This window comes from Periplaneta americana, chromosome 11, assembly GCF_040183065.1.
Source record: "Periplaneta americana isolate PAMFEO1 chromosome 11, P.americana_PAMFEO1_priV1, whole genome shotgun sequence".
Lineage (NCBI taxonomy): Eukaryota > Metazoa > Arthropoda > Insecta > Blattodea > Blattidae > Periplaneta > Periplaneta americana.
This window is the reverse complement of record NC_091127.1, coordinates 157,983,607-158,009,111: the sequence shown is the minus strand read 5'-3', so window position 1 is coordinate 158,009,111 and position 25,505 is coordinate 157,983,607. Positions and strand designations below refer to the sequence as shown.

The window sequence follows — 25,505 nt, the reverse complement described above, 5'->3', positions numbered from 1 at the left end:
AATTGCAAACCCGTGCATCATTTGGTCTTTGTCCTACTATTTGAGTGGCCGTACTGTTTAACTTCTGTGCAAAATATCTTTCAAGAATGTCGAAAGAAAATGTGCTGTGCTTCGTATCGGAAAAAAAGGGGCAAGTATTGAGGGATTTGGGAAAGTAGAATCTATAGCTCATATCGAATTACAATACGAGATTGGCGTTACAACTTACAACTGTGCGCTATTTATTATAAAACGAAGATAAAGTGCATAAAATACAAGAATGTATATCTATAACAAGAGACCTCTACTCCTATCTTTCCGCAGACAACCATCGCAAACTTAAAACCCGTCACTGACAACCGAACTTAAATTAGTGAACTTGTGATTCACTAACTAGCATATTAAACATAAGAGCACCTAGAAAATTAAGGAACTGTAGGCCTATGCACTTCATGTATGAAAATATATTATATTACGGATTATCCCGTTTTTTCGATTAACCGTTTTGTCCACCCCCTTCATTACCACGGATAATAGACGTTCCACTGTAGTGTATGTGTGAGTAGACTTAAGTTCTCTTAGGGTCTGGCTCGCCATCTGAAAAAAACTTGAGCAACCTTGCATTAGTAGGGATTATTTCGATGGTGTTCGCTTAAAGGGGAATAAGTCACTTTAGCTACATATTCCATTAGTCAGACTTCAGTTGCAAACCAACAATAATTGTTCTTCCTCTGACACATATTCTGCACGAGTAGTGATTCGTAAACTAAGTGCAACATACAGTAAGTAATATCTAATTGATTTTAATTTTTTTGTTTTTCAGAACACGTTCGTGGAAAAGAAAATCATCAATTGATATAAAGGCGGCCAATAACAAAATACTGCCAGGTAAGAATAATAAATTACTCTCACTGGAAGTCCTTCGTAAATTTAATGTTTCATTTCGATTAGGCTATTTTTTTTTTTTAATTTTGTTACTTACTTAAAAAAGACAGGGGATATGAGAAAATTCTATGAGTGCATGTAATATCTATACCTAGTGGAACTGGGATAAATAAATGCAATTTGTTGTAAGATTTAAGCGTCTAATGAACGAAAGGAAATTAGATATGAGTAACAGTTAATTATTCACTAATAATAATAATAATAATAATAATAATAATAATAATAATAATAATAATAATTTATTTATTTATGTATTTATTTATGTATTTATTTAATTATTTATGTATTACTTATTTATTTATGTATTTATTTATTTATTTATTTATATATTTATTTATGTATTTATTTATTTACTTATTTTTTTACTTATTTATTTACTTATTTATTTTTTACACATTTATTGAATTATTTATTTATTTATCTACTTATTCATTTACTTATTTACTTATTTATTTATTTACTTATTTACTTATTTACTTATTTATTTATTTATTTACTTATTTATTTGTTTACTTATTTATTTACGTATTTATTTACTTATTTATTTACTTATTTACTTATTTATTTATCTAGTTATTTATTTACTTATTTATTTATTTACTTATTTATTTATTTACTTATGTATTTATTTAGTTATTTATTTATTTATTTACTTATTTACTTACTTATTTACTTATTTATTTATTTACTTATTTACTTATTTATTTATTTACTTATTTATTTACTTATTTACTTATTTATTTATTTACTTATTTATTTATTTATCTACTAATTTATTTACTTATTTACTTATTTATTTACTTATTTACTTATTTATTTATTTACTTATTTATTTATTTACTTATATATTTATTTACTTATTTATTTATTTACTTATTCATTTACTTATTTATTTATTTACTTATTTATTTACTTAATTATTTACTTATTTATTTACTTATTTATTTATTTACTTATTTATTTACTTATTTATTTACTTATTTATTTATCTACTTATTTATTTATTTACTTATTTATTTATGCATTTATTTACTTATTTATTTACTTATTTATTTATTTACTTAATAACTTATTTATTTACTTATTTATTTATCTACTTATTTATTTATTTATTTACTTATTTATTTATTTATTTACTTATTTATTTATTTATTTATTTATTTATTTATTTATTTATTTATTTATTTATTTATTTGCTTGCTTGTTTGTTTGTTTGTTTGTTTGTTTGTTTGTTTGTTTGTTTGTTTGTTTGTTTGTTTGTTTGTTCGTTTAGTTAGTTTGTTTGTTTATTTGCTGGTCAACAGCCATGGGCCAATGATAGCCCAGCACAAGTGATACAGCAATAATACAGAATAAACAGAATTAAATTTTTAATACAATTAATTTACAGTAATAATAATAATAATAATAATAATAATAATAATAATACATTTGAAATAAGTAAATTAAATTGTAATGTTAATCATTAGATGCATATAAATAACGCTAAGAATAAGGATAAAATAAAAATAATCAAACAATCTTGAACGAAGAATTTTTCTCCAGTCCATGATATATTATACTATGAGATTAATAATGATGATAACAATGAAAATTAAGTATAATTTCTGAAAGAATACATAAATGATGTCATTGCCAAGAGCAAACTAAGTCTATACTTTAAAAGGATCGAATTTGCAGCCATGCAAGTTGGCATTTTTAATGCTTCTGGCGACTGGTGAAATAAATGAGCTGTTCAGAGCAGAAGTGGTGTAAGCCAATTTTGACTTACACCACTTTTGCTCTGAACGGCTCCTATAAACTAGGCTAATGATTCGGTCGTTATTATACAAATTTAAATGACATGAATATATATTTTGCCTGTAAATGTATATACGAAGAACAGAGAGTTTGAGAGAGAGAGAGAGAGAGAGAGAGAGAGAGAGAGAGAGAGAGAGAGAACAAAGAGAAAGTAGGAACTGTATTTTGTATAGTATTTATTTGAGCCGTTCAGAGCAAAAGTGGTGTAAGTCAAAATTGACTTACTCTACTTCTGCTCTGAACAGCTCAAATGTTGAATTTTTAATATAGAAAAATTTGTGAGCTCTCAAATCTTGGAATACGTAAGGTAATATTGTTTAGGAAGGAGTCACAGGACATATCACCTTTGAGGATCTTACAAAAGAACAGATAATCTAGCTCATGTCGTCTAGCATAGGCCTATAGGTTTTGACATTAAAATATTCACATTTTCTGTCGTAACTATACCCAGAGTTAATGGGCAGAAATCTGAATGAACGTAAAGATATACATTTTCTTTGTATATTTTCTAATTTAGCTGAGTTTGTAGTTGTAATCTAGTTCCAAGCTACAGATGATATTCGAGTTTATGTCGCACCAATGTTTAACAGAGAATTAAAAGAGAATCAGGCGTGGAATAAGACTAAGTTATTGACCGTATTATTCCCAACATTCTGATTACATGATTGTAAATGTAATCAACGTGACTATGAAGATACAATAATTTACTGTCAGTGAATGATCCCGATCTTGTGGGGTTCCAATATTTTCTGGATTTTTTTTTTAAGGATTCTACCTGTTGTGTCCCAGTGCGCGTAAAATTAATAGATAATAAATAGTATTTTGTTTATACAATGAATGTACTTTATTAATGTATATTTTAAAAATTTACGGTCATTTCTGCAATATGAGTACAGTTTCTCCAACATGTGATAATGAAAAGAATAAAACATTAAGTGTGGGCAATACAAAACGCAAATTACATGAGTAAAATTCGCGAGAAACAGCTGGTTATTTCGAAGAACAAAGTGTTGTTTCATCACGACATATCGCGACAATGCACCTTCTCAGATGTCTGCAATTTCGGTTGCTAAACTACACGGACTACGGTTTTAATTACTGCCGTATAAAAAATCAAACTCAAAACATAAGATTATTTAGAGCCAAATTAGAGAAGTACCTAACTTCTCACGCCTTCTATTCTGTAGGTGAATTTATGACATCCAACAACGCTGCATGAATATTCCTGTCTTATAACATCGCTTTTAATAGGAAATTATACTACAGACGTGGACAAATTATTAACAAAATTGACGATTTTTACGATAATTCTGTTTGTAAAATTTGACTTTTTAATTTAGACTACAGTTGACAAGTTTGCATATTTCTATCATTACAGTAGACAGAAATAGGCCTATACAGATATGTCAACTGTATTCTAAATTGAAGAGTCAAATTTTGAAAAAAATATATAATGAAAATATTGAATGTTGCTAATAATTTGTAAATGTGCAAAAATGTCAACTGAAGTCTAAATTGAAGAGTCAAATTTTGTAAAAATACATAATAAAAAACTTCAATTTTGCTAATAACTTGCAAATATACAAAACTGAAGTGCAGTCTAAATTGAAGAGTCAGATTTAGTAAAAATATACTATAAAAATCTTCAGTTTTGCTAATAATATGGAAATATCCGAAATATCAACTGTAGTCCAAATTGAAGCGTCAAATTTTGAAAATATACAATACAAATCTTCATTTTTTTAATAACGTGTAAATGCCCAAAAATGTGAACTGTATTCTGAATTGAAGAATCATATTTTGTAAAAGTATATAATAAAAATCTTCAATTTTGCTAATAATTTGTCCACGTCTGTACTATCACTATTAATAAAACTACAAAGACAGTCCCTATAATGATCAAGCAAGGAGTTGCACAGGGGGCTCCACTCTCACCAATTCTATTCAATGTTGCCATTGACTTCGTGATGAAGAAATTAAGCGAAAATAATATCTCTGGAGAATATGGATACAATATATCACCTCAATTAAATAATCTTTCCATTCTTGCATTTGCGGATGATCTAGTATTATTGTGTAAAAATAAATCTGCCGCTCAATATTCAACATCGCTGACTATGAATTCCTTAGCTGGAATTGGTCTTGAAGTAACCCCGCATAAAAGTAATGTTATACACCTACGTAAAGGAAGTCTCTGCTATGATTCCCTCACCTTGATCGATGGACAAGAAATATCTTGCATCAAATCGGATGAAGTTATAAGATATCTTGGCATTACTTTTAATGATGAAATAAAATTTAATGCGGCGCAACTAATTGAAAAACTGACAAAAAATCTTAATCAGCTGGTCACCTCACCCTTACTCATGCCTGACCAAAAGATAAATATATTAAATCAATATATCTGGCCTCAGTTGGTTTACCCCTTCCAATGTGCTCCTTTAAAAGATCTTAAAGTGAAATTTCTATCTGATATTGACAAATTAATTCGCAGCGCTGTTAAGGAAATAATTAACATTCCTACTGACACCCCGGATGCTATGTTGTATGCACCAAGAAGATTGCGAGGTTTAGGAGTATTTAAAGCCCAGTGGGAAGCTTACCTTCAGCACTTAAATATTTGTCAAAGACTTTTACACGTTGACAACCCTCATATAGCAGCCACTCGAAATCTTCCAAACGAAATTGAACATTGCATCAAACAATTACCAATTACCTTCGATTACTCTGAACGTTTTTCTTCTCAAAAACTAAGAAAAGCATTGCGTGAAGATTCTTTTCATCAATGGAGCAAATTGAAAAGTAAAGGATGAAAGAGTAATATATACTGTATATGAAAAGTAAAGGTTTGGGAGTTGTTTTCTATTCTCATTGGAAGAAAGGTAATTCGTGGATCTCAACCAAAAAGGGACTTTCGAGCAGTCAGTGGACGCAAGCCATTAAGATGAACTGTAATACAATACCTGTACGTACTCTCCCTGGTAGAACTCTTGACTCAACCCGTTGCAGAAGATGCGACGAGCAAGAAACGCTTCCTCACGTCTTGGGTTTCTGCCATCATGGAGAATTGCTCCGAATCAACAGACATAATACGGTTCGTTCTCTCATCGCAGCTTCAATCCGTCAGAATGCTTCCTATGAGGTTTATGAGGAGGTTGGTTGCGTCTCTTCTGATGGCTCTACTAGACGGGCTGATATCATCATAATTGATCGGCAGAAGGATAAGGGTGTCATGCTTGATCCCACAATCCGTTTTGAGATGCATGAGCAACAGCCACAAGAGGTGTGTCGTGAAAAACAAGTCATATATGAGCCTTGTTGTCAGCATCTTGGAGCACAATACCACATCACACATTGGACAGTTTTTGGGCTCATGTTCGGTGCCCGTGGCACGATCCCACGAGAAACTTTAAATCAACTTAAACAATACAAAATTTCTGATGCAACGATTGATGCCATAGGATCTCACGTGTTAAAATCATCCTTAGCTATAATTAGTAATCATTTGTACCCAACAAAATTTTTATTGTAAATGATTTCCTACGTTTTCTTATCTTAATGTTTTTTTCTTTTTCTTTCCAAGTGTCACAAAATTGTTTTGTTTACTTATTATTCTTTATGAATTGATTAGTAGGCCGATCTATCGAACCCTTATTTAGGGCGGCTTTTGTTTATACAAATTGTCTACTAACCCCTTGTGTTGTACTAGTATACTGTAAAACTCTTCAGTGTATATTTCAACTAGACTGTGACTATAATTAAGACTTTGTAGTACTATTAAGATTTTTAGACATGTTCCATACTCTAGCTTTTGAAGCGATGTGTGAATACCATGGAATATAAATACAATACAATATAAACAATACAATACAATTCAATATAAACAATACAATACAATACAATGACGGTCACATCTAACGTTCCGAGACAAAACCGTCCCTTTCGAGACAGAATGTCTGATGCAGTATAATCCCGGCCTTGTGGGGTTCTCATATTTTCTGGATTTTTTTCAGGATTCTACCTCTTGTTTATCAGTGCGCATAAAATTAATAGATAATAAATAGTATTCTGTTTATACAATGAATGTACTTTATTAATGTATATTATAAAAAATTTACGGTCATTTCTGCAACATGAGTACAGTTTCCCCCACATGTAATAATGAAAAGAATAAAACAGGAAGTCTGGGCAATACAAAACGCAAATTACATTGCAATAAGTAATCAGATAAAACAACTTAATTTGCACTGTTAACGGGATTTTACTGTTTGTAAAAGTACATTAGGGGAATGTAAAAACAGGTAAACAAATGAACATAAAAATAAAACAACCAAAATAGAATGAGAGCACTTCAAATTACTTCCACCGAAAGAAAATACCAGTTTAAAAACATTTGCAATGATAATGAAACCATGTTCTGTTTGTTCATATAGACCTATTGTGATTTTAATTAGCGGCAGTCGACTGTCTGGCACTTCAGACTACGGCGTATTGAAACCTAGCAACATAAACAAATTAACATCATACACTTCAGTAAATTATGAAATATTAAAGAGAATGTTTACATCAGCGAGTTGAAGTGACTAGAATTATGGGATAAAACACTTGAATTAGCATTGTAATATTTTCTGTATATCGTTTAATCAGATTTTTAAATTATTATTATGAAGTGCTCTGAAATGTTACTTATTTGATATTGCGATTCTATCTCAAAGAATTTGTTCTTTCTACACACAGTACAGCAATTATATCTTATAAAAATATTGAACGAATATTGTTTATATTAATCCGAAAATGATTTAGGTCAGCATAAAATATATTTCAAATTGCAAAAACTCCAGTTTACTTGATAAAACTGTAAGTTCTTACATTATTTCAATTTGATATTTTTTCTTGGCATATAGGGTATTTCAAAAGTCAGTTCAAACATTAAACCGCTATAAATATTATAATATTTGAGATAGGGGAAAAACAAAAACATCACAGTGTTGGGCAAACAACATTGGGAAGATGTCCGCCGTTCTCTTGTTTAGCGTACAGCATTCTGTCTGCGACACCATGTACAGAATTTTGCAGATAATATCTCGGAATATTGGCAATTTCTTGCGAGTTGGCTTCTTTCAGTTGCAGTAGGGTTGTTGGATGTGTCAGGAAAACTCGTTCTTTAAGGTAACCCCACAACTAATTGAAGACATTATTACAAAAACAACCCTTGTCAAAATTGGTATTTTTCAGGAAAACAATAAAAAATGAAAGAATAACACATGTCAACTATTTCCGTTCAACTGGTGTTTTATCCTTGTGTCTATTGCACTTGACATGGGCCGTCTATAAATATTTAAAATAGTAGCAATTGTGTCCTTAACTCAATTTCATTAAAAATTACTAGGGCTGTCTTTGTAATAATGTCTTCAATTAGTCGGCCGGGTTGAAATCTGGAGATCGCGGAGGCCACATTGTTGGAAAGTGCCTAATGATGACTTTGGTCGGAAAACGAACCTCAATTACACGTGTTAACTCCACCATTAATTTGTTTAATAGGTTATTTTACGACGCTTTATCAACATCTTAGGTTATTTAGCGTCTGAATGAGATGAACGTGATGTCCGCGAAATGAGTCCGGGGTCCAGCACAGAAAGTTATCCAGCATTTGCTCGTATTGGGTTGAGGGAAAAGCCCGGAAAAAACCTTAACCAGGTAACTTGCCCCGACCGGGAATCTAACCCGGTCCACCTGGTTTTCCGGCCAGACTCGCTAACCGTTACTCCACAGGTGTGGACAGTAATGGAATAAGACAGACTGTTACAGTAAACGGAGACCGCTACTACAGCATGTTACAGAACTTCGTCATGCCTACACTGAGGAATCACGATATGGATAACATAATCTTCATACAAGATGGCGCTCCACTCCACATTTTATCCCTGCAAAACAATTAATTACGCATATGTTTGGCGATCGTGTATTACTAATTACTAGACTTCGTGGAATTGCCACGAGAATCGCAAGGTTTACTACGCACGCGGTATAGACTGTATGAGAAGGGGCCGTGCAACGGATGGAGTATGCCTCTGATGTAAACACTGAGCAGTATACGCCGGTTACAATAAAACCTGTATCCTGCATTCAAGAAATATAATGAATGATCATTGAAGTAGGAAATGTCTAAACTTGTAAATACGCAATTATTTTATAGTGAGATATATTAACTCTTAAAATTTAATGTAATATACTCACATCATCCTTGAATATGTACATTGCAGTGAACAGTTACGTACATCTTGAGCGACTGCAAAGTGAACCTCCTCCGATGGTTACTCAAACAGTTTTTATATTGGGAAAATGTACGTTCAACATCACACGATGTAATACGTACATATTTGAAGAACGGAAAGTCACTACTTTGTAGTACACCAACTTCAGATGTCTTGTCGTGACCTGATGGTACATCATTTATAGTACGAAGTTGTGAATAGGCAGAACTTTTGGCAATAATGTTTCTCAACTTACATTACATTTTTTCTGAAATTAGTGAATTGTTATTTTGGATAACGGTTTGTGATACTTTATTCACTATATTAAGAGCGTCTGAGAGTTGTAGTTTAGACGATTCTAACAGGGTGATGCTTTTGGACACGATTTTAAAATTAGAATCAATGAACAGAATGTCTTCCAATAGCTGTTCAGAAGGCAATGATTTTACAGCTGCAACAGCGGAGCTGTCTGTACTATCCAATGCATCAATTACCTCCATTATTTTGCCGTATATTCTGCACAATAATTAACAGCATCCAACCACCATATTCCCCAACGGGTCAAGACTGACTGCGGGGGTAATGGTATTCCAGGGGCAATTGTTTGGAACAGCAACACTCTCATTGTAGTATACTTGATTGAATTCTTGTCTGCACTGAACAAATGTTAAGCTTTGACTATTCCAACCACAGTAATGCAAAAACAAGTGCTTACATAGATATACATTAGCTGTAGCTGCTTTATCTATTTGGACCGGTCACATCTCTTAACATGAACTGCTTATACTACGAGACCGGGCGGTCGCTCACCTCTTCTATACTACCGTACATCGGCAACCTGATTGTATGCTGCGTGTGGCAATTCAACGAAGTCTGCTAATTACTGTATTACTAATTGAAAAGTATGTGCTATTTACGCAGTACCGGTGTTGTTTGTATTGCTCGCCTCTCAAAGAAAAGTTTTTCAGAAAATGTATAGCCTATTTATAAAACGTTTATGCCCGAATATTTTTTTAAACTTCATTACGGTTTGGATACTGGATTGAGGGAGTAATAAAATTGCACAGAAGCGTTTTGTTTAGTTTCAGTGCAATGAAACAGCGGGGCACGGGAAGTTTGCGGTATCCAACTGATGAGATGCAAACAGCAGGTGATCGATCTGTTTGGGCTCCACAAATGTGGTCGACTCAACCGGGCTCGTGATGGTTTTACATACATACTAGGTTCAAAAAGTTCCCGGAATTTGCTAGCATCATAGAAACAACGTACCTTAAACACTATTCTACAGCATTCCCTTCAAAATAGTTGCCTTCCGCAACAACACACTTTTGCCAACGCGTGTAGAGTTCCTGGAAGCAGGCCTGGAAGCCATTTTGTGAAACCCGTCTTAGTGCTCTCGTCGCGTTTGCGATAACCTCTTCAGCATTGAATCTCCGTCCTTTCAGATGACTTTTCAGACGGGGAAACAGAAAGTAATCAGGTGGTGAGAGATCAGGAGAGTATGGTGGGTGATCCAAAGCAGTTATGTTGTGCCTGGCAAGAAAATTCTTTACAATAATTGCGCGATGAGCAGGTGCATTGTCATGCATAAGGAACCAGTTGTTTTCTACCCACTTTTCTGGACGTTTCCTTCTCACTGCGTCCCAGAGGCGACGGAGGGTTTCTACGTAAATTCTTTCGTTACAGTACGACCTTCTGGAATGAACTCATGGTGCATGAGACCCTGAGAGTCGAAGAAAACTTCCAACATAACTTTGCTTTAAGTGTGCTTAAATGCGACAGGCTCATGTCAGTAGATTTACTGGCATGTGAAAGAACTCCTGCGGGACAAAATTCCGGCACATCCGGCGATGCTGATATAACCTCTGCAGTTGCGAGCGTCGTTAAATAAAACATAACATTTAAAATAACTTTGCCTTTGGAAGTGTCCCTAGGAAATTTTTGCTTCCGAGGAGATGTTTTCGATTTCCACTCAGATGACTGTCGTTTAGGGACTGGGTCGTACAAGTAGCACCAGTTTCATTTTGTTTAAGAAATCACCATCTTCATCAGCCATACTGATCATGTCCCCAGCAAAACACAGAACTTGATGTTTGTACTTTGCTCTGTGGACATAATTACAAAATGCGACGAACAAACAAAACACTATGATAAACAATTGCCTACAACTCAAAACCAATAATTGCCATTATCAGCAAACTTTAAGGAAATGACATCATGAATGTTACCAACAAAACAAATGTATAATATCCCTTGTTATATATTAATACGAAAAATGGTAGTAAAATTCCGGGAACTTTTTGAACCTAGTAGTATATAAAAAAGGCATGTGTTGCTTTCTTCATCTATGAAACGTATGAGGGCAATGGAGAAATTATTATGTAGGCCTACTTAACTCTTAAATTCTTTTTACAATTTTTTTTTTATTAATTTTACTATGCGATAAATAACTATTGAAAGAACAATATGTTACAAATAGCATTATAAGTTGTCATAGGCTACATAACTTTCACAATCCTAAGTCACATATTTTTATTTTTTTATTTTAGTAGGTTATTTTACGACGCTTTATCAACATCTTAGGTTATTTAGCGTCTGAATGAGATGAAGGTGATAATGCCGGTGAAATGAGTCCGGGGTCCAGCACCGAAAGTTAGCCAGCATTTGCTCAGTTTGGGTTGAGGGAAAACCCCGGAAAAAACCTCAACCAGGTAACTTGCCCCGAACGGGAATCGAACCCGGGCCACCTGGTTTCGTGGCCAGACGCGATGACCGTTACTCCACAGGTGTGGACAAGTCACATATTACACTCTATGAAACAACTTAATATAAAATACATTAAATGACAGGACAGTGGCAATACAAGTTTGTCCACAAACAATATAGCAGCACAGTACAAATTTAATTTACTTAATTAGAGTTCATCTTCATGAAGAAGCATGTTTGGTATCCCTTTATTTATGGGAAACTTTCTTCCCGATTCTGGGCAGACGAATTCTCCATTGATGACTTCGACCTCAAGCAAAACATGGTGAACTTTCTTCAGGAATTCAAAATATCATTTTCATAATCATCACTCAGGGTCTGCGGCAAGTCACCAGAATGGCCAATACTATCAGCAGCATTCCAGAGTGTTTCCCAGTCCAGTTGGCAAAACTTCATTTCTCACACTAGTTTATTAAACCGTGTCGGACTCTAAAGAAAACAACTATCGCAATGTCCATATTTTATATGTTGTACAATAATAATAATAATTAATTAAGCTTCCCTTATGAAAAGGTTGCCAGATTTGACAAAGCGTATTACATATAATGTGGAAACACACCTAAAAGGTAAAGTGATATACAATCGAATATACAAAATGTCAGAAAAATTTACACCTAAGTAGGTTTGTGCTCATTTACAGTTAAGAAAGGGGGGAAAAATCATCAGATATGCTACGAGAAAAATAATAGTACGGATTTATTGGGATTGATATCTAAACCAATTAACAGCCATCGGTTAAGATAACTTGAAATTTCCATTATAACTCCCATACAAATGATTTCTCAATATCTGAACCGATCCTTTGAGGGCACTAATGGCTATTTCCTTCACAATGCTGTGTGTTAGCCCAGGTTTTTACATTTGTTGGCAACGAAGGAGGGTATCGCCTATTAACCTGTTATATCCTATAGGATACATTGTCAATTTAAGAGTTAACTTGGCTCTATACTTTCTTTGCTTTTATCCAGATACAGGGACGTCATTTTATTTTTACTTCAATTTTTATTGTACCTGAGTTGTTGAATGTACTTCACTCCCACCCCTTCCACTAAGGAAGTTCCAACTCCACACAGAACCAAGACCGCAGATAGTAAGCAGTACTGAGTTACTGAGTATAGTACGTTCCAGAAATATGTTCGCGTTTTCCAGTGACGAAAGAGCTTTCAATATACAATCATATTTTCGCACAGGTACAGTCCGTTTGCCTACGTCGCATCCCGATTTCCCCCACCTGCTTCTGCACGCCCCTCTGTAAAAGCTGGGCTGTCTTAGCTCTTTTCTGAAAACATTAATTTCTCTCAGGAATTGGACGTTTACGTAATATTATACAACTGTTTAATTTAACTTAAATAAAAGGGCCTCGTTAAGTAATTAACTGTCACGTGATTTCCTCCCTTTCTAAAATCCTGCGGCATAACCACTTGGACGGACAGTAGATAGCATGTCTGAGTAATTTTATATTTTCGGGTCGGACAGAAGTGAAGATTGAATTCACAGTACGTAGAGTAGGTACAGAATTATTTCAACATGAGTTACTAGTACGAAGGACGAAACTGGCAATTGGAATTAGATGCAATAGTCTATAGTGCGATAATATGCACAAAACAACTGAAGCCTGTATCGAAATGAACGGCCATTATTTTCAAAATTGTGTTTAAATATTCATATTATGATTATTTTTCAATTTAACTTCTTTCTCTATATTGTACGCTAATGTGCTGTAGACAGTATAATATACACTGCATAATGAATACGTTCGCATGGATAACTCAGTTCGTGAGTAAAAACACTTATTCTTAATACAGTACTGTACTTTGATTAAAGAAAAACCTAATGAAAATTATCAAACTCAAAATCGCGATATTTCCTAGTAAATTTCAAAGTTTTCCTGTCGAGATTTGATCTTGTTCCTACACGGCGTAAAAAGGACTATTAGAATGGCAGAACACAATGTGAGATTTTTGCAGGGGCGATTTGTCAGGGCATGCTATGCTTGCTGCGCAAGCCCAATATTTTCGTAGAATGTGTACTTCTCAAAATGGGATTACGTACATTGAAATTTATTTCGATTTTTGGAACATTGTATAGGCGTAATACCATCCGCAGGTTGCACACCGCAAGTATCGCAACGCTTGCTCGTTTCTCGGAGCTACAGGAAAGACGTAGAAATAGCGAGAATATGATGCGCGCGCAAGTGCCTTCCTCCTTAGTCCGTCCTAGGCGCACATGTTTCTGTTATGTGTTCTTTGAAGCTCTGGTTCGAGAGCTACACCAACGACTATTTAACGTTACACAGAGCAGTATTGACAGAGGGAATGTGCTGTGCAATGTAATTGTATGAGATGAATGCATGTGTTAGCTGCTGCATGTATTATTAATTCTTAAACATTAATTTGAAGTATTGCAATAAGTTCGGAATTGCGTGTTATCGAAACGTTATTATTAAATCCATTTTCCCGGAGGACTATTCAAGAGAAGACAGACATTATAGAGAATATGTGCGCTCGTTCAGAGCAGCTCAATACAACAATGTGCATTGGTTGGCAGGGTCGAAAAAATTAAATAAACTGTTTTGTTGGCCATGTTTGTTATATTATATCGAACTTCTACATCTGATAGGCGAATATGATCAATGACTCATTATGATTTCATAATTATAAAATAAATTATTTATGTGGGTCTGATTATTTTTATTAATTATGAATTATTACATCCTCCCATCTTCCCCTATGAATAAAAGAGCAAGCCTAACTTTCGTGACTAGCATTCGCCCCTGGATTTTTGCGTCATTTAATTTAAGCAAAGAGGAATGATTTGACATCAATACTACTGACGAAGACTTGCATTTCTGTATCACCATGTCAATCTTGTACAGTGATGCGACTTTCTGTTTATTGAAATAGACTAAAGTTTGGGATTAACTTAATTACGTTTGGTCGTATCTTTTAATGAGATCTTACGGATGAGGTGCTTGTTCTGTTTTCAACTGACGGTAATTACAAGGAGTAAAGGGAAAGTATTGTGGTACTCAGAAATTTGATTTCAATCGTCTCAGCTGTGGGTGAAGTGGTTTTAGCGTGCTATTCCTGTGTTTCTGCTTATCTGCCAGCAGGGTGGGGCGAGTGAATTACAGACGTGGACAAATTATTAGACAAAATTATTTATATGTGCAACAAAGCTGTATTTGTCGGAAGAAATAATGAACAAACATGTATGTTGCACAGAAATAATGAACAGAAAATAGCGTATGGAGGTTGCTAATATTTTGTGAATTTTCCCTTATTCTTTATTAACACGTTGATTTTGTCAGGGATGCTGGAAACCAAAATTTGACACTTTCTTTGAATATCAGCATCATTTAGCCAGATATCAGACAGTGCTTAAAGGAGACCATGTTTTGTTGTAAGCCTCTTTTTGTTCACTTTCGTCTACAGTATAGATCACAGATTTTCAATTTTGTTCATGTCCGGTCTTCTTGCTGGCCATGGGAGAAGAGACTGTTGAATATCTTCTGCAGTATATAATTAAAACACCAGTAGTACCAATACAGTCAGATAAAATATACTTAATCATTGGAAAAATATACCAGGAGCTATAAACAATCATATTTACAACAATAGAGACTCTGTGAATTATACTGATAGTTGATATGACGAATTATATTATGTTCCAAGAAAAAAGGTTTAGTCTAATAATTTGTCCACGTCTGTACCTGTACGTATTTTATGTGTAATTTGCATGTAAAATACGTAATGTACAAAACTATTTTATACACGGAGTAATAAACTAACATTTATTGAGTTTGACAATCTAAACAACAATTACTTCATTCCTTTTAGGTCCTGATAAGAAAATTGTCTGTTGCAGCAGAACAAAATTATTATTCTTTTTGTGACTTTATACTGTACTTTTTACATACCTAGATTATAACATTTTGACTAATATCCTATATAAAAAAATGTTACCATATATGGAAGGAATAGCAGGGGACTATCAGTACGGATTCAGACGGGGAAGGTCGACGGTGGACCAGCTATTCATAATGAGACAAGAGACAGAAAAATGCTGGGGATAGAACATCGATTTACACTGCCTCTTTTTAGATTTTGAATCTGCATATGATAATCTAATACTTAGGACAATATGGGGACACATGCATCAACTCGGTTCTCCAAGGAAACTGATAAATGTGTGCAGAATTGTGTCATCTGAACCAAAGGCAACAGTGGAATTAGGAAAGATCACAACTGAAAATTTTAAATTGGAGGAAGGAACCACGGAAATTTTACTTGAAGCAAGTAGAGCGATCGGTTTGGAAGTAAATCCCGAAAAGACAAAGTATATGATTATGTCTCGTGACCAGAATATTGTACGAAATGGAAATATAAAAATTGGAGATTTATCCTTCGAAGAGGTGGAAAAATTCAAATATCTTGGAGCAACAGTAACAAATATAAATGACAGTCGGGAGGAAATTAAACGCAGAATAAATATGGGAAATGCGTGTTATTATTCGGTTGAGAAGCTCTTATCATCCAGTCTGCTGTCCAAAAATCTGGAAGTTAGAATTTATAAAACAGTTATATTACCGGTTCTTCTGTATGGTTGTGAAACTTGGACTCTCACTCTGAGAGAGGAACATAGGTTCAGGGTGTTTGAGAATAAGGTGCTTAGGAAAATATTTGGGGCTAAGCGGGATGAAGTTACAGGAGAATGGAGAAAGTTACACAACACAGAACTGCACGCATTGTATTCTTCACCTGACATAATTAGGAACATTAAATCCAGACGTTTGAGATGGGCAGGGCATGTAGCACGTATGGGCGAATCCAGAAATGCATATAGAGTGTTAGTTGGGAGACCGGAGGGAAAAATACCTTTAGGGAGGCCGAGACGTAGATGGGAGGATAATATGAAAATGGATTTGAGGGAGGTGGGGTATGATGATAGAGACTGGATTAATCTTGCACAGGATAGGGACCGCTGGCGGGCTTATGTGAGGGCGGCAATGAACCTTCGGGTTCCTTAAAAGCCATTTGTAAGTAAGTAAGTAAGTAAGGAAGGAACCAGGCAAGGAGATGGGCTGGCACCTCTCTTGTTTAATATAGCCCTACACATTGCAATAATAAAATCAGAAGTCCAAATTAATGGAACTATTTTTAATAAGACACAACTGATTTTAGGCTATGCGGATGATGTCATCATCACCGGAAGAAGGATACAAGACATTGAAGAAGCCTTGATAGCATTGGATAAGGAAACTCAGAAGCTGGGATTTAAAATAAATACAAAGAAATCTAAATTTATATCAGTCACCAAAAGACAAAATGATCACGTGAGGGAAATTAAAATGGGAACATACAAGTTTGAAAAAGTAAAAGAATTTACATATCTCGGATCAATATTGACAGCAAATAATGACCTAAGGAATGAGGTACAAAGAAGAATAAATCTAGCTAACAGGGCATATTATTCACTTTTACCAATTGTTAAAAATAAAATAATATCTAGAGAAATCAAAATCAAGATTTACAAAACCCTAATAAGACCCATTATAACATATGGTACAGAAACATGGGTTCTGAATAAAAATACATGCAAACAACTAGCAGTATTTGAGAGGAAAATCTTAAGAAGGATATTCAGAGCAATTGAGACAGTGGATGGATGGAGAGCCAGATATAATAATGAGATATACGAACTGTACAAGGAATCGGATTTGGAGGCGCACATAAGATGTCAAAGATTGAGATGGTTGGGACACGTCACAAGGATGGAAACAACAAGGAAAGTGAAGATTGTCTTCAATAACAACCCAGATGGAACTGAGAACAAGATGGTGGAACTGTGTACGAGTGGATGTGAATAGATTAGGAATAAGGAATTGGAGGGAATTGGCGATGGATAGAGAAGGATGGAAGAGAGCCATAAATGAGGTTAAGGCCCACCTGGGCTGTAATACCAAATAAGAAGAAGAAGAAGATTATAACATTAGTTAATGCTTTCATTCACTCTAATACTTAAAAAAAACTAACATTGGCAAATAATATCGCTTGTTAAATGCATTTTGACAATTAAAATAAAATAAATTAAACTGAACAGTTTTTATTCATTTCCTGAAAATTTTGTTTCTGTCACTTGTGGGATTTTAAAAATAAGCGATTCTAGTGATAAAGGCCTTTTTATGGTATAACAGTTTAAGGTAAATATTATGACTTGAAAATTAAATGTAATAATTTTCCATATTCTGTGTGATAAATGACTGATCATCAAGGGTGCTATTCACAGACATTTCGCTAGCCCGTACTACGAGCGTGCTAAACTAGCCCCGGCTATCGACTGGTTACTTGTACAGGATTCATATCATATCATATCGCTAACACTGGTTTATGAATACGAAGAACGTTAGTTCGCTGATCATCCACTAGAAGCCCGCGCTAAGAATGTCTATGAATACGACCCTAAAAGTTTGAAAGCATGGCTGCATAGACTCTTTGTATGTCAGAACATTAATAAACTTATTTTCTCAATCTTCGCTTCCACTGGCATTACTGTCTTTGTTGGTCGTAGGCCATGTGTACAGTTCTGTGTAGAAACCTTTCACTTCATCCGGTATGAATTGCAAAATCTCCTAAGGTCTCCATTTTTTAGCATTGATTTGTAGCGTCGAGTTACATGCTAGGTTTGTTGGCAGTTCAAACGGTAAATTTTCATCACAAACTGAACAAAGGACGACTAAAAATAAAAGTTCTTGGAGGTTTTTTTACGTATTTTACATTTATTACGTTAATTACGCATTATTTGCGCGTATTTTACTGTAATGTAAATAAACTTTTTTTACGCGTGAAGTCCCAACCCTGTCTGTTAGTCCATCCTTTTTCCGAAACCGTAATTTCAGAAAAGTTTAAAATTGTGAATACAGCATAAGAATGCATTAAAAATTCTATGAACCAGCATTAACTGATAATAGTTTAATACGTCATCATCTCTAGAGTAAGTCACTCCGAAAGCGAGTGTCTATTATTGGTTGATGATAATGAGGGTCAGGAAGTTCATGAATTTGCATAATCTTTCCTGGAGAGTGTAACTACAGTATATGCTTATACATTATCTGTACGAATGATCAATTTGTGCGAGATCGTGCGTATTTGCTTGCTTTCCGCACAGAAACAATACGCGGTAAGTGTGAAATACCACATTCAGTATTCCCAACGTAACACACATAACAATTACCCTCTTCTTACCGCTTAAGCGCGACATTCATTTTACTGCTTTAGGCTTTTAACATATTATTTTTAGAGACGTTTAACATAGTAATAATTATAAATTGGAAACTTACCACTGCAATTTCACCTAAATTTCAATGTTAATTATTGTTTTTAAATATTTGCAAAAATTAAGTAAAGTCTACTACTCCACGAAACTTATTGCATTCCTGATACAAGTAACATTAAGGAAGTCGTGAAAAAATCAACAAGATTCCAGATGCCGATGTTATTACTGCAATATGTTATATAAATAATATTGTTAAAATATTAAAATGTAAAATAAATCATTACATAACCTTACTGTTTGTTTTAAGTTCGCATTTATAGACTGGGGGAAAAAAAAGACATACGTATATCACGGCCTGCTGGAGTATATATAGTAAACACAGAAAACATTTTATAGCAACAATGTTGAAGAAAGATATTTTGGTGTTCTGAAGTTACCGTCATTAAACAGAAACCAACATGGAGATTTCATTGCATCTAATTAGAAATTCGTCTTTGAGGTATGTAATAAACGATCTTCGCACAAAATAATGTACGATACACGAGTGGTATGTTTGTTTTCATGTTCTCGGAAATTAAAAAAGCTCAACTACGTTTCGCTTTTTCAATCTTTTCCTCGACCATGAAAACGTCAACATACCGCTCTTGTAACGTATATTATTATTTTGAGTTTGTTGAATATGGTTTAACTTTGCATTCGTTCATAGTTTTCTGCTCAAGGGCAGGTCTTTCACTACAAACCCAGCATTCTCCGATCTTTCCTATTTTCAGCCTTCCTCTTAGTCTCCATATATTTATTTAGATTTAGATTTATTTAATATTAACATATACATAAAGACGTTACATTAAAATACCCCGAAAGAGCAAAGCTCGTGTTCGGGGACAGTTCCGTTACATAGATATACATACTTTGTAGACAAGATACTTAAGAAAAAAGCTCACATAAAGATGATAATAAAATTAGTAATAATAATACTAGTAATAACTGAGTGAAAAAATGAGACGATGTTGAGATTGGTGGATTAATATTAACTTATTATTAGTAGTATTATTAGTACAGGTCATGTTGACATAGTAACCAAGATAAGATAGGAAATAGTAATATACGTTACAAGAGCGGTATGTTGACGTTTTCATGGTCGAGGAAAAGATTGAAAAAGCGAAACGTAGTTGAGCTTTTTTAATTTCCGAGAACATGAAAACAAACATACCGCTCGTGTATCGTACATTATTTTGTGCGAAGATCGTTTATTGCATACCTGAAAGACGAATTTCTAATTTGTTGCAATGAAATTTCCATGTTGGTTTCTGTTTAATGACGCCAACTTCGGAACACAAAAATATCTTTCTTCAACATTGTTGCTATAAAATGTTTTCTGTGTTTACTATACTCCAGCAGGCCGTGATATACGTCTGTCATTTTTTCCCCCAGTCTATAAATGCGAACTTAAAACAAACAGTAAGGTTATGTAATGATTTATTTTTCATTTTAATATTTTAACAATATTATTTATATAACATATTGCAGTAATAACACCGGCAACTGGAATCTAGTTGATTTTTTTACGGCTTCTTTAATGTTACTTGTATCAGGAATGCAATAAGTTTCGTGGAGTAGTAGATTTTACTTAATTTTTGCAAACATTTAAAAACAATAATTAACATTGCAATTTAGGTGAAATTGCAGTAGTAAGTTTCCAATTTATAATTATTACTATGTTAAACGTCTCTAAAAATAATATGTTAAAAGCCTAAAGCAGTAAAATGAATGTGGCGCTTAAGCGGTAAGAAGAGGGAAATTGTTATGTGTGTTACGTTGGGAATACTGAATGTGGTATTTCACACTTACCGCGTATTGGTTCTGTGCTGAAAACAAGCACATACGCACGATCTCGCACAAAATATACTTAGGATAGCCTACAAATAAACTTGTTTTGCAATACATGGTACATAACATAATACAGGGAAGTCTGTCATATAAATTTTTTAATTCTGGATCTGAAAATTTCATTGCTTAAAGTAGTCAATTCTGGATGAAATTTTATTATCGAATTATATAGCCGTGGACCATAATTTGTACTGTGTAGTGAAGCAGCAGATGTGAAACATTTAGGTTCAACTAATTTAAGAATTTCATTTCGTCTTGTATTATGATCATGTGGCTGAGCTACAAATTTCATTCTATTTTTATGATAGAATTTCATTGAAGAGTATTTATAAATTTGGTTAGTTCTAAAAACATTCAATTCGGAATGGATCAAATTTGTTGGATAATCCAGTCGCCTTTTCAAACAAATTTAAATATACGTATTTGCAACATAATTAGAGGAAGAAGAGCAGTTTGTTTAATGCCTCCCCATCCAGTTATACCATATTGGATAACAGATTTAACTATAGCCAAATAAACCAAACGTAATACATGAGTAGGCAAGTAATGGCGAAGGTTTACAAATTTGTAAATAGCTTTACGGATCCTGTGACATAAAAAGGTGATATGACCCACACATCTTAATGTCTTCAGCTCTCCTAATTGCGACCGAGTAGCCAAAATTGATTTAAGTAGATATACTTCTTCTAACATTATTAACATGGTGAAAGAAAAAAAATTAACTTTTTTATCTGCCCCCATGAGAATGTCGATTCACTCTGGAGTTGCCGTAATGATATTGCAGACTATGTCAATCTAGAGGAGCTGCATTTTCCAACGGTGAAAGAATTATACAAATCGATTAGGTATCTTCTGAGATTACTTCATACAAACACATACTCTCGCTTTACATATTAATATTGATAAACATTTATATGCACATACTAGATTACAATGATATACATATAACAATAATGTTAATTGAACACCTACCGTTTGCTGAACAAGGCCGTATTAAATAAACGCAGAATCGTTTTGTTTTCACTTTATTGTATATCTGATTGAGGCGGCTCTGATATAAAACGCGTTGCTATTTTAAAACGCATATATCTCGTTAATTATCATCCCCATCAAAATTTTGAATACAATAAAACTTGTCGGAAATAGTTTTTAAAGAAACTTTTGTAATGTACCATTTTTCTAAAAGAATCAATAATAAGCGAGATATTTGGATTTATGGACTTCAGGATCCCTATAATCCACCTTTTAAAAAAGTATTTTGAATACCATACAAGCTAAATTTTAATTAGGATCCAATGTAATTTATATACCAATTTTCATAGAAATCTGTTCGGGCAGTATAGCGTGAAAAGGTAACAAACATATAGACAGCCAGACAGACGAACAAAAATTCCAAAAATGCTAATTAACTTATATATGTTTATACCGAATTCCAAAAGCGAACATTACAAGAAAAATTAAGTTACAGTTTTATTATTAACATAGTTGATCTATAAACAGACACAAAAAGCAACAAACAAACAAACAAAACAAAGGAAAAACAGAGCGAAGTCTTGCATAAGAAAATATTCGTTCACGTGTAAATCTACAGTAAGCACGGAATAAACCGAAGTCTTCGAAGGGAACTTTGCGTATGGCAACAGATAATATTTTTGTCTAAGATTATAGCTATACTAGTGGCTTGTGCAGCAAATGCTGCTGCAAACTAAGTTCGTTAGACGTTCAAATAAAAATTTTTCAGATTTATTTTCAATGAAGAATACTTGTCTTTTTGATAGTTATTTGCTTCCATAATAATGAAACATACTCCCTCTGAATGGATTTTTTTAGGCCAAATACTTTTTCTTGAACCTATCCAACTTCAGTTTTTGAGTTTCAACGCGAAAACGCAAGTATCAATGTCAGGACGATAGCAGTAGCTATTTCAGGTCATTGTGGATTGTAGGCAAAAGTTAAAAAAATGTCAGGTTTGCTAAGCTTTTGAACAATAGCATTTTCATATAGCTGCTGCATATAGAACTTGGAATGTAGAGCTTAAAATCATTTTATCCTACTAAGAGAACTTGCTGAAATGATCTGGAGACTACAAAATTTTCTAGGCCTCTTATTTTATCAGTAAGTAATACCTTTTGATCTTTCCTTAGGAACTGTAATTTTTGCGCTCTCTCGAGCCAATACTGAAGACAATGACACATATCAATATCTACACATTAAGTATATGAAAAAGACCCAACCCCACTGGGTTAATAAGTATAAAAATATTTGATTTTTAACAACAATATTATTATGTTACTTAAGTTTTGTAGTTATATATAGCAGTCACTCAGTAAATTATAGAAATGAAGATCTAAATTAAGATATTCTCTACATTTACTTACATAACCTCAAAACGTTTCACTTTCATGTCATCAATATAACATCAATATTATGTACAATTAATGAAAAATAGACGCATCATGATATTAACAATAATAATATTTAATTTATGATGCTAATAATGTCATCAAACCACCTCAAGTTTCGTAGATTTGAATATCCAATACACAGCCGTACTCAGAAAATTATAGACTGCAGAATCAGTTTTTAATAACAAATTGAATTGAGCTCTAAATATGTCGGCAATCCTGCAGGTCATGGCCTTCGTATAATAGCCTACGTTTTATTGCAGTGTGTGTTTTGTTCTGAAATTCAATCAAGTCGGCCGTGATTCAATAAAATTAGTTCTCAAAACTGACAACAGATGGATTTTGGAAAATAGGAAAATTATGTAGGAAAATTGACATTTCACTGAAAATTACTACTTTTCCGAAAAACTTTGTATGCCAGGCATGAAAATGAGGGGTCACTCATTAAAATCCGTTCAGCCGTTTTCCCGTAATTTCCATTACCAGTTCAAATTATATAAATTTATACGCGTATCAGTGTATTCTCGTGGTATATATCACCACAGGAATTCTCCACAGAAGAGCTATGTTTTTACAGCGGGTATACTTCTACTGAGCAGAGAGTAGTATCTCAGCATGGATTTGGGTTAACATCCAGGACAGCGGTTGGCTTACCTTATTGTGTTGGGCACATTTTGATAGAGCAGGGAGTAGTATCGGAGCACTGATTTATATTGGATTAGGTTAACGTTCAGAACAGCCATTGGCTTACCTTTTTTAGTGTGGTTGTATACAATTCTATAGATTACAGGCTGTAGCACTGTATATTAGAAAGGACCCTGCGCAGAATCAATTAACTTTCAGGCGCGCAGGTAACTTCTGGGGAGAGGGTAAATCAATTTCACTGCAGAAGTTCCGTTTAAAAGGCAAAGTGCAAACAACTGTGGTTTACAAGCGAAGAAATGAACAAGACTGTTTCTCTCCGATTGTTGTGAAGCCAGTCACAAAATATGCACTTAAAGGGATCGGTGAACACTGGAAAATTGCGTAGGACCTTGAAATTTTGTACACTGATAAGTCTTATTAGTGTAAGGTGTGCCAAAAACACGTTGCGAAAAAAATATGCAAGGGATTAAAATGATGTTCCGATTATCGCTGTGAATCTATGTTGCGGAGCCTTTTAATTGTAGCCTGTTGCAGAGGTGAGGGAGAAACAAGGCTGCAACTGAGCGTTTGTAAACAGCAGCGTTAAATAGGGTCCATCAGTACGAACTGATTTCATGGATTCAAAAAAACTCATAGGCCCAGTTTCACCAAACTTCGTTAAAATAACGCTAACAGTGTGTTGTTAAAAATTAAACATCCTGTTAGTGTAATAGTGTTTCACCAACCATTTGAGGTACTTTGGTTAGGTATCATGATAAGAGTAATGTAACAGGAATCAAAGAGGCAGTGATTGTATGAAAGTTTACTGAATGTGCCTTTAGTTGGTGTAGTCATTTGTTTTAGCGGAGAATTGCATTTTTTACATTATGGAAGTATTGGAGACTAACATAATTACAACGGAAATCGAGAAAAAGAAAGTGTAAGGAGCATTAATTTTACCTCATATGAGAAATATAATTATTTTAGTAGATCTAGCAATTATATGAATGTAATTGAACTCAAACGTAATGATGGAACTTTCATTAGGAAAAAGGAACAAGTATGGGTCTCTTTAACCCAATGTTTTCAATCGCCATTTGGATGTGAAAACGCAAACTATGAAACAAATCAATGTTATGAAAATATTAAAAGAAATGCTAAGACGGGTCATAAGATACAGTGGAACATTTGAAAACTGACGGTGGTACTTTCACTCTTAAAGTTGGTATTTGTACGAAGATTCTTCAATTATCCAGGATCAAATAGAACCAATAGAAAATGAAAATAACTGTGATGCTGAATACTACAATGGTAAGCGTTAACATTATTTTCATATCTTATATATCTAACATATCTTCACACGTCACTGGCCATAATTACATGTGAACTTCTAAATCAGTGAAATAAAGAAATATCGTTTTGAAAATCTTCAATTATATCTGAGTATTAATACGAAATAATAGTCACTAAATGCTTACGTTAATAAGCACATTTATTCTTTTTACTGTGGATGCAGTGCTAATATTAATATTAATCATTTTAGTATTTATGAACATATCTATTCTGAATA

At 33.7% G+C, this 25,505-nt stretch overlaps 1 protein-coding gene across 6 annotated transcripts in view; it reads left to right on the top strand.

The window, feature by feature from the left end:
* LOC138709488 (uncharacterized) overlaps positions 1-25,505 on the top strand; it is a 967,551-nt gene that overhangs the window by 166,632 nt on the left and 775,414 nt on the right. For all 6 annotated transcript variants that reach the window (XM_069840291.1, XM_069840292.1, XM_069840294.1 and 3 more), the window contains exon 2: positions 803-867. The gene's annotated coding sequence lies outside the window, so the exon portion shown is untranslated. The remainder of the gene's footprint in view (positions 1-802; positions 868-25,505) is intronic.